Source organism: Oncorhynchus tshawytscha, unplaced genomic scaffold (assembly GCF_018296145.1).
Source record: "Oncorhynchus tshawytscha isolate Ot180627B unplaced genomic scaffold, Otsh_v2.0 Un_contig_4624_pilon_pilon, whole genome shotgun sequence".
NCBI lineage: Eukaryota > Metazoa > Chordata > Actinopteri > Salmoniformes > Salmonidae > Oncorhynchus > Oncorhynchus tshawytscha.
Window position 1 is genome coordinate 140,001 of NW_024609489.1, and position 10,840 is coordinate 150,840.

General features: G+C 46.6%; 1 pseudogene; it reads right to left on the minus strand.

Moving 5' to 3' along the window:
* Nucleotides 1-10,259, minus strand: part of LOC121838746 — a 25,854-nt pseudogene extending 15,595 nt beyond the window's left edge.
* Nucleotides 10,260-10,840: the final 581 nt, after the last annotated feature.

Sequence of the window (10,840 nt, forward strand, 5' to 3'; positions counted from 1 at the left end):
CATGTAATGAAGTTTAAGTTGATCCACTCTGGACTCCAAAGGCAACAAGCCCACCTCCCAGAACTCATGTACCCCTATGTGGGTCCTAGGGGGGAGGGGGGTACATGAGGGGGCTCATGACCTGGATTCTCTTGTTCAGTTGTTTTGACAGCCCACTATACCAAGCAGAGTAGGCATAATCAAAATGACACCGAATCATGGTTGAGACAAGCAGTTTCTTAACTTTGGATGTTAAAATATCTAGTGTAACGATAAAAAAAAACATTTCAATTTGTTCTGTCATTTTAGAAATATATATTTTTTTTTAGGAGCAATCATGTCTCCAGAAAAGAAGGGATTGATCTAGGGACACACCAAGATAAGATACACTTGTTTTTGATTCAATCTCCTTGCCTGCACAGTTCACTTTTATCTTGTCAACCTTTAAGCAATCTGCATTCTGTTCCAAAGAAAATAGACACGTTTTTTCGTAAATATATAGGTGACAAATTTGGTTGACTGACAACAATCTCTAAAAACAAAACTACAATTCCATACTCGGGGTCTCCTCTATGTGAACTGTATCCTTCCCTGATATCAGTATACCGCTGAATCATCAGTATAAAGCAACAGTTTGCACTTCACTGCATCTGGTATATCATTAACGTATATAAGAAATTAGAGTGGCCCTAAAATGGATCCCTGCGGTACTCCACGGGATATTTCTTTGGCCTCTGACAGAACATCTTATATGTTCTGTTGGTTCTGATAGGTCAGAGAGTGAGACTGGGAACAGCCAGCAGGGAAGTCCTGTATGGCCAAACTTTGGAAAGTTAAATGAGAAGGTGATGAAATGCAAACTTTGGCGAGTTGGAATTGAGCTAGACTGGCAGTACAGGTCCAATGCCGAAAGGGAAGCACAGTGAGACCCACTGCCGAAAGGGAGGCACAGTGAGACCTGTGTCCAGTGACTAATGTATTGTTATCGGTGTATGAGGAGGAATAATAATGACGGTTTATGCCCTGCTATTGTTTTAATTTGGATTTTATTTTTGTACCCAAATATACTTTATTTTGTGTTGCCGAAAGGGAGGCACAGTGAGACCCGACCCACTGCCGAAAGGGAGGCACAGTGAGACCCGACAGTGCAATGAGGGACGGAGGGAGATAATCACAGTGCTGATTACAGAAACGATTGGAGTTGATATGCAGCAATTGTCAAATGGTGGAGGATGTCTGCTTCAATACCATAACCTGTTTGGGATAGGGGGCAGCATTTTCACGTTTGGATGAAGAGCGTGCCCAGAGTAAACTGCCTGCTACTCAGTCCCAGTTGCTAATATATGCATATTATTAGTATATTTTGGTAGAAAACACTCTGAAGTTTCTTAAACTGTTTGAATGATGTCTGTGAGTATAACAGAAATCATATGGTAGGCAAAAACCTGAGAAAAATCCAATCAGGAAGTGGGAAAACTGAGGTTTGTCGTTTTTCAACTCTTGGCCTATTGAATACAGCAGTAAGTACCATCGTTACTGAGTGGGTGGAGGACAGCAGTAAGTACCATCGTTACTGAGTGGGTGGAGGACAGCAGTAAGTACCATCGTTACTGAGTGGGTGGAGGACAGCAGTAAGTACCATCGTTACTGAGTGGGTGGAGGACAGCAGTAAGTACCATCGTTACTGAGTGGGTGGAGGACAGCAGTAAGTACCATCGTTACTGAGTGGGTGGAGGACAGCAGTAAGTACCATCGTTACTGAGTGGGTGGAGGACAGCAGTAAGTACCATCGTTACTGAGTGGGTGGAGGACAGCAGTAAGTACCATCGTTACTGAGTGGGTGGAGGACAGCAGTAAGTACCATCGTTACTGAGTGGGTGGAGGACAGCAGTAAGTACCATCGTTACTGAGTGGGTGGGGACAGTTACTGAGTGGGTGGAGGACAGGGTTCCTGAGTGGGTGGAGGACTAGTAAGTACCACACTGAGTGGGTGGGGACAGCAGTAAGTTCAAACAGCCAAGAAGTCAAAACTGGCTTTATTGTAAAAAAAAATTAAAAATCACAAAAACAAAAAGTATATTTTTGGTGTTATTTTAAGGTGAGGCATAAGGTTATCAGTGTGGTTAGGATTAGGTTTTAAATCATATTAATTGTAGAAATAGGTTTACTGACTTTGTGGCTGTGGTAACTAGTGAGGACCGGTAAGTCGGTTGCCAGGACAGGGGTAGACTAACTGCTAGGGGGCAGTGCAGTTCATACAAGGAACCATATTTGGATTGTGAAGTCATTTTTAAAAACATTTAACACTATTAAAAAAATAATAATATTAAGAATTGTTTTTACATTTGTCACATTCCTAGTTCATGAGGCACCAAACAGAAGAAAATGCACTGGAACGTCTGCTACGGTCTACAAAGTTGCCCATTTCATTCCGTATCAGACCGTTTTATTCCGTTTCGTTCCTAGTGAACACAGCCCACAAGTTAACGATAACAAGAGATCAGCCAGGTTCTAGAGTATCAGAAAACCTTAAGCAGAAGTCTCACAACGACAATGGGTCACAGAGCTTCTGGTAGCTGATGTCACAGTCGTCATGAATCTGACCCTGATCATCAGGGGGTGATATCACAAATCTGACCCTGGTCATCAGGGGGTGAAATCACGAATCAGACCCTGGTCATCAGGGGGTGAAATCATGAATCTGACACTGATCATCAGGGGGTGATATCATAAATCTGACCCTGGTCGTCAGGGGTTGAAATCATGAATCGGACCCTGGTCGTCAGGGAGTGAAATCATGAAACGGACCCTGGTCGTCAGGGGGTGAAATCATGAATCGGACCCTGGTCATCAGGGGGTGAAATGACAAAACAGACCTTGCCACAAAGGGTGGTGGGGTACAACCTGTCCCCATCCAACCCTGGATGGGTGGTGTTGTACAACCTGTCCCCATCCAACCCTGGATGGGTGGTGGGGTACAACCTGTCCTCATACAACCCTGGATGGGTGGTGGGGTACAACCTGTCCTCATCCAACCCTGGATGGGTGGTGGGGGTACAACCTGTCCTCATCCAACCCTGGCCAACCTGTCCTCATCCAACCCTGGATGGGTGGTGGGGTACAACCTGTCCTCATCCAACCCTGGCCACAAAGGGTGGTGGGATACAACCTGTCCTCAAACAACCTGTCCTCATCCAACCCTGGCCACAAAGGGTGGTGGGGTACAACCTGTCCTCATCCAACCCTGGCCACAAAGGGTGGTGGGGTACAACCTGTCCTCATCCAACCCTGGCCACAAAGGGTGGTGGGGTACAACCTGTCCTCATCCAACCCTGGATGGATGGTGGGGGTACAACCTGTCCTCATCCAACCCTGGCCACAAGGGTGGTGGGGTACAACCTGTCCTCATCCAACCGTGGATGGGTGGTGGGGTACAACCTGTCCTCATCCAACCCTGGATGGGTGGTGGGGTACAACCTGTCCTCATCCAACCCTGGATGGGTGGTGGGGTACAACCTGTCCTCACACAACCCTGGCCACAAAGGGTGGTGGGGTACAACCTGTCCTCATCCAACCCTGGATGGGTGGTGGGTCCTCATCCAACCTGTCCTCCTCACCCTAGCCACCAAGGGTGGTGGCCAACCTGTCCCCATCCAATCCTGGTCACAAAGGGTGGTGGGGTACAACCTGTCCTCATCCAACCCTGGCCACAAAGGGTGGTGGGGTACAACCTGTCCTCATCCAACCCTGGATGGATGGTGGGGTACAACCTGTCCTCATCCAACCCTGGCCACAAAGGGTGGTGGGGTACAACCTGTCCTCATCCAACCCTGGATGGGTGGTGGGGTACAACCTGTCCTCATCCAACCCTGGATGGGTGGTGGGGTACAACCTGTCCTCATCCAACCCTGGATGGGTGGTGGGGTACAACCTGTCCTCATCCAACCCTGGATGGGTGGTGGGGTACAACCTGTCCTCATCCAACCCTGGATGGGTGGTGGGGTACAACCTGTCCTCATCCAACCCTGGATGGGTGGTGGGGTACAACCTGTCCTCATCCAACCCCAACCTGTCCTCATCCAACCCTGGATGGGTGGTGGGGTACAACCTGTCCTCACACAACCCTGGCCACAAAGGGTGGTGGGGTACAACCTGTCCTCATCCAACCCTGGATGGGTGGTGGGGTACAACCTGTCCTCATCCAACCCTAGCCACCAAGGGTGGTGGGGTACAACCTGTCCCCATCCAATCCTGGTCACAAAGGGTGGTGGGGTACAACCTGTCCTCATCCAACCCTGGCCACAAAGGGTGGTGGGGTACAACCTGTCCTCATCCAACCCTGGTCACAAAGGGTGGTGGGGGTACAACCTGTCCCCATCCAACCCTGGTCACAAAGGGTGGTGGGGTACAACCTGTCCTCATCCAACCCTGGTCACAAAGGGTGGTGGGGTATAACCTGTCCTCATCCAACCCTGGCCACCAAGGGTGGTGGAGGTACAACCTGTCCTCATCCAACCCTGGCCACAATGGGTGGTGGGGTACAACCTGTCCTCATCCAACCCTGGATGGGTGGTGGGGTACAACCTGTCCTCATCCAACCCTGGCCACCAAGGGTGGTGGGGTACAACCTGTCCTCATCCAACCCTGGCCACCAAGGGTGGTGGGGTACAACCTGTCCTCATCCAACCCTGGCCACAAAGGGTGGTGGGGTACAACCTGTCCTCATCCAACCCTGGCCACAAAGGGTGGTGGGGTACAACCTGTCCTCATCCAACCCTGGATGGGTGGTGGGGTACAACCTGTCCTCATCCAACCCTGGCCACAAAGGGTGGTGGGGTACAACCTGTCCTCATCCAACCCTGGCCACCAAGGGTGGTGGGGTACAACCTGTCCTCATCCAACCCTGGTCACAAAGGGTGGTGGGGTACAACCTGTCCTCATCCAACCCTGGCCACAAAGGGTGGTGGTGTACAACCTGTCCCCATCCAACCCTGGTCACAAAGGGTGGTGGGGTACAACCTGTCCTCATCCAACCCTGGCCACAAAGGGTGGTGGGGTACAACCTGTCCTCATCCAACCCTGGTCACAAAGGGTGGTGGGGTACAACCTGTCCTCATCCAACCCTGGTCACAAAGGGTGGTGGGGTACAACCTGTCCTCATCCAACCCTGGTCACAAAGGGTGGTGGGGTACAACCTGTCCTCATCCAACCCTGGCCACAAAGGGTGGTGGGGGTACAACCTGTCCTCATCCAACCCTGGCCACAAAGGGTGGTGGGGTACATTCTGTGATAATGATATACCAGCCTGGCATCAGTATGTGATCCTCCACTCAGTGTGTATTCAGCAGGAATGCCGAGTTGCACTTCTCTTTCAAACACAGCTGCACAATAGAAAACCTGACCTCTGCTAGACCTCTGGATGCCCTGGGTTCACATCAACTAAACCCCATACTATTAAATGAACTTGTCAGTGTTCACTCGTTCCAGATCTTTTCTCTCTGATTGGCAGCACTGTTGCTACGGAAACAACGCAGGGAGTCCCAGGAAGAGTCTAGTGAAAAGAGTGCAGGCTAGACCGAGTTGGTATGCTGCAATAGAACGGAGAGATAATACACTGCAGTTGAAAGAGAACAGGCAATCACATGGCTGGAGTCTGATTCATTAATCTAGATGAGATGATCAAGTGACACTACACATTTAAATGACCGGCCCACTGGAAAGGCTGTTTAGGGCTGTGTAAGTTACACCTCTTTACAGGTGGGGTCTTCATGATATTATCTAAACTTTCTAGCTGAGAAATAAGGCTAAACTTTACCTATGAAAAAACACTAGTTTAACATTTGACCAATTCTAAAGAGCTTGTTGTTCACTAGATTAACATTCAATTCCAGTTTTTTTTTTTTTTTTAAGATCACATATTTCATAGAATGAACACAGGACACATCAGCAGGACAACTAAATCCACATGGATTGAACAGTAGGGAGAATGCTAACTCCATAGTGGTGTTGATGGTCTTTAACCAGACAGTTAAGTGAGTCAGTCAGGAGTCAAGTCCCTGACCTCACAAAGGTTCATGTCTGTCCCATGAGGGCAATGTTTGATTTGCCAAATTGGTCATGGAAGAAAGTGATAGGTTGTCCAAATTGGTCATGGAAGAAGGTGGTAGGTTGTGGTCGGCACCACCTCCCCAAAACCCACCCCCTGTCCAAATTGGTCATGGAAGAAGGTGATAGGTTGTGGTCGGCACCACCTCCCCAAAACCCACCCCCTGTCCAAATTGGTCATGGAAGAAGGTGATAGGTTGTGGTCGGCACCACCTCCCCAAACACACCCCCTGTACATCACAAGCCACAGCTAAATTAAGACCAGGTCCAACTCACAGGCCATGTGACCGACCACCACAAGACCAGAGTTCACGGTCATATTCACTAGGCACCAAAACAGAGGAAAAACAGACTGAAACAGAGGGACTCACTCACTACCTCAACTTGTCCAATAAGGGGGAGTTGCTACAGTTAAACACTAATGAATAGGACTGAGAGTTCACCTCCCTCTATCCCTCAGGTCAGCTGACTACCACAGCAGCGTGGCCCAGTTTATATGCCTCTATATGTTGCTATTATCTATCCTCACAGCTTATGAAAAGCTGTAATTACCAAATCAATCAGTCTCACCAGAAATGCTTTCACTGGCTACTGGCCCAAGGGCCCAAGTGCTATAACATGAGAGATATTAATGATTTGATTTATTTCACCTTTATTTAACCAGGTAGAACCAGTTGAGAACAAGTTCTCATTTAGAACTGCGAACTGGCCAAGATAAAGCAAAGCAGTGCGACAGAAACAACACAGAGTTACACATGGAATTAACAAAATATACAGTAAAAAAAAAAGTATTTTTACAGTGTGTGCAAATGAGGTAGGATAAGGGAAGGCAATAAATAGGCCATGGTGGCGAAGTAATTACAATTTAGCAATTTAAACACTTGAATGGTAGAATGTGCAAAAGATGAATGTGCAGGTAGAGATACTGGGGTGCAAAGGATCAAGATAAATAAATAAATACAGTATGGGGATGAGGTAGTTGGATGGGCTATTTACAGATGAGCTACGTACAGGTGCAGTGATCTGTGAGCTGCTCTGCCATCTGGTGCTTAAAGCTAGTGAGGGAGATATGAGTCTCCAGCTTCAGAGATTTTGCAGTTTGTTCCAGTCATTGGCAGCAGAGAACTGGAAGGAAAGGCAGCCAAAGGAGGAATTGGCTTTGGGGATGACCAGTGAGATAAACCTGCTGGAGCGCGTGCTAAGGGGTGGGTGCTGCTATGGTGACCAGTGAACTGAGATAAGGTGGGGCTTTACCTAGCAGAGACTTGTAGATGTCCATGAGCCAGATATGGGCTTGTGGGAACACTAACCTTGACAAAGTGTGTATCAATTTAATATTTTGTTTTTAGAAAAATATTTGTGGCTGACATGAAAGATAAAAGTACTTGTGCTTCCAAAACCGTAGCGCAAGCAACGCGTGTTAACGTTCAGATTGAGGCAGCGCGTATTAACGTTCAGATTGAGGTTAACGTTCAGATTGAGGCAACGCGTGTTAACGTTCAGATTGAGGCAACGCGTGTTGCGTTCAGATTGAGGCAACGCGTGTTAACGTTCAGATTGAGGCAGCGCATGTTAACGTTCAGATTGAGGTTAACGTTCAGACTGAGGCAACGCGTGTTAACGTTCAGATTGAGGCAGCGTTCGTGTTAACGTTCAGATTGAGGTTAACGCGTTCAGATTGAGGCAACGCGTGTTAACGTTCAGATTGAGGCAGCGCGTGTTAACGTTCAGATTGAGGTTAACGTTCAGATTGAGGCAACGCATGTTAACGTTCAGATTGAGGCAGCGCATGTTAACGCGTTCAGATTGAGGTTAACGTTCAGATTGAGGCAACGCGTGTTAACGTTCAGATTGAGGCAACGCGTGTTAACGTTCAGATTGAGGCAACGCGTGTTAACGTTCAGATTGAGGCAACGCGTGTTAACGTTCAGATTGAGGCAACGCGTGTTAACGTTCAGATTGAGGCAGCGCGTGTTAACGTTCAGATTGAGGTTAACGTTCAGATTGAGGCAACGCGTGTTAACGTTCAGATTGAGGCAATTGCGTGTTAGCGCGTTCAGATTGAGGTTAACGTTCAGATTGAGGCAACGCGTGTTAACGTTCAGATTGAGGCAACGCGTGTTAACGTTCAGATTGAGGCAACGTTCGTGTTAACGTTCAGATTGAGGCAGCGCGTGTTAACGTTCAGATTGAGGCAGCAGCGTGTTAACGTTCAGTTGAGGCAGCGTTCGATTGAGGTTAACGTTCAGATTGAGGCAGCGCGTGTTAACGTTCAGATTGAGGTTAACGTTCAGATTGAGGTGTTAACGTTCAGATTGAGGCAGCCAGATTGAGGTTAACGATCAATTAGCACGTCACAGATTTTGACTGTTCGTTTCAGATTGAGGCAACGCGTGTTAACGTTCAGATTGAGGCAACGCGTGTTAACGTTCAGATTGAGGCAACGCGTGTTAACGTTCAGATTGAGGCAACGCGTGTTAACGTTCAGATTGAGGCAACGCGTGTTAACGTTCAGATTGAGGTTAACGTTCAGATTGAGGCAACGCATGTTAACGTTCAGATTGAGGCAACGCGTGTTAACGTTCAGATTGAGGCAACGCGTGTTAACGTTCAGATTGAGGCATACGCGTGTTAACGTTCAGATTGAGGCAGCGCGTGTTAACGTTCAGATTGAGGTTAACGTTCAGATTGAGGCAACGCATGTTAACGTTCAGATTGAGGCAGCGCATGTTAACGTTCAGATTGAGGTTAACGTTCAGATTGAGGCAACGCGTGTCAACCCCACCTCTATTCTACAGTATGTTGGCATATAGGCTATGCGTATCAAATTATGTCAATTAGCCTATCAGAGGCTTCTAAAGCAGTGACTTCTAAAATGCTATGGGATTCATCAGCACCTTGGAGAGCGCTGTCCATTTCACTACCATAGATAATAAGAGATTTGGCTGTTTAATCCGGTACCTCAGAGCACCCCGGCTCTAACACTCACTATGTGTTCCCGGCACCTCCAATTCACAAATGAACCACTGTCAACAATCCCATTTGTCATTGAAATGAAAACAGGTCGAGCCTGTTGACACAAAAGACAGACAGAGACAGACCAGAGACAGACAGACAGACAGACAGAGTGACAGACTGACAGAAAGAGACAGACAGACAGACAGACAGAGTGACAGACTGACAGACAGACAGTGACAGACTGACAGAAAGAGACAGACAGACAGACAGTGACAGACAGACAGAAAGAGACAGACAGACAGACAGACAGAGTGACAGAGAGACAGACAGACAGAGTGACAGACTGACAGAGACAGACAGACAGACAGAGTGACAGAGAGACAGAGAGACAGACAGACAGAGCTAATCCTAGCTAGTTAGCATGGAAATAATTTAGCTGACTGCCCTCCTCACCAACCAAACCCCATCTGTCACTGCCGAGTTCATGGAAAATTACCTGAGCGGTAGCTTCGTCCTTCTATTTTTCCATTTAAATCAATTATATTAACAATAATTTGGACTCCTGCCATCCGTAACATTAAAAGTTTTTCTTTTTAAGTCTTAAAATTGTTAATCCGTTTTAATTAAATGACCATGTATATTAGCTAACGTTAGTTGTGGGACGAAGCTACCTGAGATACTGTTGCTAGCATGCTAACTTGCTAGCTCACCTTCACCAGCTTGTGCGCTTACCGACGAAATATGGTTTATTTTGGGTTGGATAAATGTAGCTAACTCGTTAACTAGCTACATTCGTTAGCTAAACCAGATGGTATTGCAAAACGCCACTTTAGTTAGTTAGCTAGCTAGCTGTAACTACGTTACGTGATAAAACACCGGCTGGCTCCCGTTACCTAACCACACCGTCTGCTCGGGGAAACCGGAGAAACTCCTACCAGCAAAAGCTAACTAATCAATCCCCCCAAAAAAAATGAACTTGTACTTTTAGCTGAATATACAATATCACTCGAATTACCTTTTAAAAAATATATGACCTCCTCTTGAAAATAACGTGTTGTTTTTTTTAAATGTTCAGAAACAGGAAACGTTCCACTGCCGCGCGCTCGGCAGTCAGGAGAGAAGCTGCTGTGAGCGAGACCAGCTGAGGTTCACTGTCCCGCCCCAAGATGCTGTCTATCTACACCCATTTACATGGAGTTGGATATGCACTTCAAAAGAGATTACCCCTTCTTTATATATATATATATCATATCATATCACCGTTTGTCTTGGGGAAACTATTCCAAGTAGCCATTAGTAAAGGTTAAGTGGTGCATGTCTAGAATTGGTCCAACATCCGCTAAATGACATTGAGCGGTAAGCACGGTTGATGCAGCAACTTCAATGATGCAATATCAACACATCATTCCGATGTTGTTGGTCACATTTCGACGTGTTGATATGTGCATAAATACCTTCATGCCCTACTGCCTATTTGTTTCCTGTTTTGTTGTATTTAATAAGCTTTTTTTTTTGCTTTGTTTTTAAATGATGTTCTTTGGAAGAGTAAGGGTGATCTCTTGTTTTAAATTCATCATAATCAACAGGAAGTCAAGGTGTGAGGTTCATGATTTGAATAGCTTAGTCTTCATTTTGCATGTTGAAAAGAAATCATATCAAATCAATTAAATATATGTATCGGTTATCTTTAAAGATCAATATCATTTTTTTTTTTTACTCCTCAACTGGCTTTGCTCTTTCAAAGACAGAAATTGACCAATATCACAGCCCTACTTGTTGACACAGCCAGTGAAGTTGC